Here is a 5,324-nt window from a genome sequence, read left to right as displayed (position 1 = left end):
TGGGATTACAGTGGGGCTGGTGCTGTGGCCCAGTAGGTTAATTCTCCACCTGCAGTGCTGGCATCCTATAGTCCTGGCTGCTCCTCTTCCAATCAAGCTCTCTGCTATGGCCTGGGAAAACAGTAGAAGATGGCCCAAGTGCCTGGGCCCCTGCACCCATATGGGAGACCTGAAAGAAGCTCCTGGCTCCTGGCTGCAGATTGGCTCAGATCTGGCCATAGTGGCCATTTGGGGAGTGAACCAGTGGATGGAAGACCTTTCTCTCTGTCTCTCTCTCTCTCATTGTCTGTAACTCTACCTCTCAAATAAATAAATAAAAATCTTTTTTAAAAAATGAGATTACATCAAATTGAGACGCTTCTGTACTGCAAAAGAAACTCTCAGGAAAGTGAAGAGGCAACCAACAGAATGAGAGAAATTATTTGCAAATTATTCAACTGATAAAGGATTAATAACCAAAATATGTAAATAGATCAAGAAACTCAACAACAACAAAACAAATACTCAGTTAAGAAATGGGCAAAGGACCTAAACAGGCATTTTTCAAAAGAAGAAATCCAAATGGCCAACAGACACATGAAAAAATGCTCAATCAGTCCTTAAGGCATTCAGATCTGGTTGAAAAGCCCAGGAGAGCATCTCAGGCATGGAAAGCCAAGACACTGTGGCAAAATGTAACCTACATTAAGGTTCACTGTAAGTGGGACCCCAGTGGAAAGAAGGGGTTATCAAAGAAGGATGTATTTTTCTCTGAAGGGAGGAGAGAACTTCCACTTTGAATATGGCCTTATCTAAATACCAACAGAGTTTGTGGATGCAAAAGGCTTACATAGCCTTGGCAGCTCATGTCAAGAGCCTCGGGTGTTGGGGCCTGTGCTGTGGCTCAGCGGGTTAACACCCTGGCCTGAAGCGCCAACATTCCATATGGGCACCAGTTCAAGACCCGGCTGCTCCACTTCTGATCCAGCTCTCTGCTATGGCCTGGGAAAGCAGTAGAGGATGGCCCTTGGGTCCCTAAACCCACGTGGGAGACCAGAAGGAAGCTTCTGGCTCCTGACTCTGGATCTGCGCAGCTCCAGCCATTGCAGCCAACTAGGGAGTGAACCAATGGATGGAAGACCTCTCTCTCTCTCTCTCCCTCCCTCCCTCTCTCTCCTCTCTCTGTGTAACTCTGACTTTCAAATACAATAAATAAATCTTTTAAAAAAAAGAGCCTCGGGTGGTCACTGATGTCAAAAATAAGTGTTAATTGTTAAATCAACAACAGAAGTCACTGTGCACTTACTCCTCATGTTGGACCTCTGTCCTTAACGAGGTGTACTCAGAATTAACAGAAAAACCTGTCTTCAAATGTTACTTTATACTTTGTGTGTCTATGTGGGTGCAAACAGTGTAAATCTCTACTTAATATAGACTTGGTCTTCTGTATATAAGGTGAATTAAAAATGAATCTTAATGAAAAATGGAATGGGAAAGAGAGTAGGAGGTAGAATGAGAGTGGGGGTGGGAGGGTGTGAATGGGGGGAAGAAACAGTATATTCCTAAAAGCTATATATATAAAATTTGTATTCATTAAATAAAAACCTTTAAAAAAAGAAAGAAAGAGGAGCAAAAAGTGACTAGAGATCCCAAAGGGATTTTTATAAAAAGTTTATGGAATGAAAGTTACTAAGAGAATTGGAATGATTAGCTATTATCATTAAAGACAGGGCTTAGGCTGAGAAATAGTGTGCTTTAAGACTTTAATAAATGTGGGTAACCCATCTCACAAAAAAAAAAAAAAAAAAAAGCAAAGACAAAATGCTCAGGATCACTAGCCATCAGGGAAATGCAAATCAAAACCATAATGAAGTTTCACTTCACCCCCATTAGAATGGCTTTCATACAGAAATCAACAAACAACAAATGCTGGTGATGATGTGGGGAAAGGGTACCCTAATCCACTCTTGGTGGAAAGGTAAACTGGTAAAGCCACTATGTAAGACAGTATGTAGATAACTCAGAGATCTGAACATAGACCTACCATATGACCCAGCCATCCCACTCCTGGGAATCTACCCAAGGGAAATGAAATCAGCATATGAAAGAGCTATGTAGCCAGCGCCACAGCTCAATAGGCTAATCCTCCGCCTGCGGCACCGGCACATCAGGTTCTAGTCCCAGTTGGGGCGCCGGATTCTGTCCCAGTTGCCCCTCTTCCAGGCCAGCTCTCTGCTGTGGCCCAGGAGGGCAGTGGAGGATGGCCCAAGTGCTTGGGCCCTGCACCCCATGGGAGACCAGAAGCACCTGGCTCCTGGCTTAGGATCAGCACGATGCACTGGCTGCAGCGGCCATTGGAGGGTGAACCAACAGTAAAGGAAGACCTTTCTCTCTGTCTCTCTCTCTCTCTCACTGTCCACTCTACCTGTCAAAAAAAAATAAAAATAATGGGCCGGCACCGTGGCTCAACAGGCTAATCCTCCGCCTTGCGGCGCCAGCACACCGGGTTCTAGTCCCAGTCGGGGCACCAGATCCTGTCCCGGTTGCCCCTCTTCCAGGCCAGCTCTCTGCTGTGGCCAGGGAGTGCAGTGGAGGATGGCCCAAATGCTTGGGCCCTGCACCCCATGGGAGACCAGGATAAGCACCTGGTTCCTGCCATCGGATCAGCGCAGTACAACGGCCGCAGTGCGCCAGCCGCGGCGGCCATTGGAGGGTGAACCAACGGCAAAGGAAGACCTTTCTCTCTGTCTCTCTCTCTCACTGTCCACTCTGCCTGTCAAAAATAAAAAAAAATAATAAAATAAATAAATAAATAAAAATAAAAAAAGAAAGAGCTATGTGTACTTCCATGTTTGTTGCAGCTCAATTCACAATAGGAAAGATATGGAATCAACCCAAATGCCCATCAACTGAAGACTGTATAAAGAAATAATGGAATATGTACACCATGGAATATTACACTGTGGTTAAAAAAAAAAAAGAAATCTGTTCATTTGCAACAAAATGGATGAAACTGGAAAACACCATACTTAGTGAAATAAGCCAGTCCCAAAAGGACAAATACCTTATGTTCTCCCTGATCTATGATAACTAATAGAGCACCTAACAGGTAATCTATAGAAGTGAAATTGACAGTTTGAGGGGCTGGTGCTGTGGCGCAGTGGGTTAACGCCCTGGCCTAAAGTGCCAGCATCCCATATGTGTGTCAGTTCGAGACCAGGCTGCTCCACTTCCAATTCAGCTCTCTCCCATGGCCTGAGAACACAGTAGAAGATGGCCCAAGTCCTTGGGCCCCTGCACCCACGTGGGAGACCCAGAAGAAGCTCCTGGCTCCTGGCTTCCGGCTCCTGGCTTCGGATCAGTGCAGCTCCAGCCGTTGCAGCCAATTGGGGAGTGAACCAGCGGATGGAAGATCTCTCTCTCTCTCTCTCTGCTTCTCCTCTCTGCATAACTCTGACTTTCAAATAAATAAATAATCTTTAAAAAAAGAAAAAGAAAAAAAAGAAATTGACAGTTTGAGAAGCAATGACTTTGAATAGCCCTGTCTCGACTCTTGAGTAACAGAGTTTTTGTTTTTTGTTGCTGTTGTTTTTGGTTTTTTACACTACTTGTTGAACAATTTACTTAACTTAGAGTTAATTATATGTGTAAAAAGTTAATTGAGGCTGGTGCCGCCGTAGCTCAATAGGCTAATCCTCCGCCTGCAGCGTCGGCACACAGGGTTCTAGTCCCGGTAGACCCTCTTCCAGGCCAGCTCTCTGCTATGGCCCGGGAAGGCAGTGGAAGATGGCCCAAGTCCTTGGGCCCTGCACCCGTTTGGGAGACCAGGAGAAGCACCTGGCTCCTCCCTTCAGATCAGCGCGGTGCGCCGGCCGCAGCAGCCATTGAGGAGTGAACCAATGGAAAAGGAAGACCTTTCTCTCTGTCTCTCTCTATCTCACTATCCACTCTGCCTGTCAAAAAAATAAAAAGAAAAAAGAAAATAGATCTGAGTAAAAACTAAGAATGGGAATAGGAGACAGAGGAGGAAGAGGGGTGGGAGAGTGGGTGGGGAAGATGGGTACAGTGAGAAGAATCACCATATTCCTAAAGTTGAAATTATGAAATGTATGAAGTTTGTATTCCTTCAATAAAAGGTTTCTGGGGGAAAAAAAAGAAGAAGAGGAATAGACCAAAACCCTGTCTCTCCAACACCAAAAAGTTGGTCTTCTGTTAACCAGGAGGTGGACACCTTGATATTGGGACTTGGAAGCCTCCAAAACTGAAAAAAATAAATCTACCCTGTTACAGCCATCATCAAAGATTTAATGACAGCAGCCCAAGAAGACCAAGCCTCTCATCCTTCAGTCTGGGTTAGAACCTCCTATGAGCTATTCTTTAGATTGCTGGGAACACTGGCAATTAATTGTGTGTTGATTTTTTAATGTCTGTCTTCTTCACGGGATTCTGCTTCTGAATGTGTGCATCAAGAGCAGCCTCTGCACACAAGAACAACTCAACAAAAGTAGGATGAATAGTTCAAAATGTGTGCTTCATTGAAACAACTAAACTTCATTAGAAGTGCCTGTGCTTCTGAGGCACAACTAAGTAAACTTTTAGTTCCAAAGTTAAAGAAAAACAAAGAACTAGGGGACCTTCCCACATCCCTAATACCCATAACAGTAATGAATCTCAAGGGAAGAACAACTCCATCCATCAGAAGATGAGACTCTCTAGATGGGTTGTTTCAGCTGTGTTCCTTTGTGGATTTCTGAGTTGCCATAGAGACCCAACAGAACCCCAAATAGTCCAATTGTGATGCCCACTCCACAGAGAAAAGTAGTGTGCCATCAATAGTTTCTCCTGAGTCTACTATGGGACATGGACCTAGAAGACCATGTACCATTAACCAGAAACAACTTAAGCTCAACAGTAATTGAATTACATAGCTCTACATGAAAGGAAGTTGGTCTATTCATTTTAATAGGCAGAATGGAAGAACAATTAATTAGGCTTCTATGCTGATTTCCCCAGGAAAGCTGTCCAAAACCAATACTATGGGAAGAGAACAAAAGCAATTCTAGGAGATCTGTGAACCCACAGGTTCAGGAAAAAAAAAAAAAAAAACAGAGACAGCTCTTTTCTGGGGACACCTGGCTCATGCTGGTGACAAGAGTCAGGCAGCATTGCACAGGGAGAGTGCGGAGAAGTGGTGACATGCGCACTACAAACACAAGACTTGCTCATGTCCAAGAACTGCAGACCCTACTGCAGCTCTGGAATCTCCTTCTTTGAACATCTGGTGAGTCCCCCAACAACAGGGGTCCTCAGGCAACACTGCAGTGGAAACCAGGAATCTGTCATCG

Source organism: Lepus europaeus, chromosome 11 (assembly GCF_033115175.1).
Source record: "Lepus europaeus isolate LE1 chromosome 11, mLepTim1.pri, whole genome shotgun sequence".
Classification (NCBI taxonomy): domain Eukaryota; kingdom Metazoa; phylum Chordata; class Mammalia; order Lagomorpha; family Leporidae; genus Lepus; species Lepus europaeus.
The sequence above is the reverse complement of the archived record's forward strand: the minus strand, read 5'-3'. Positions refer to the sequence as shown.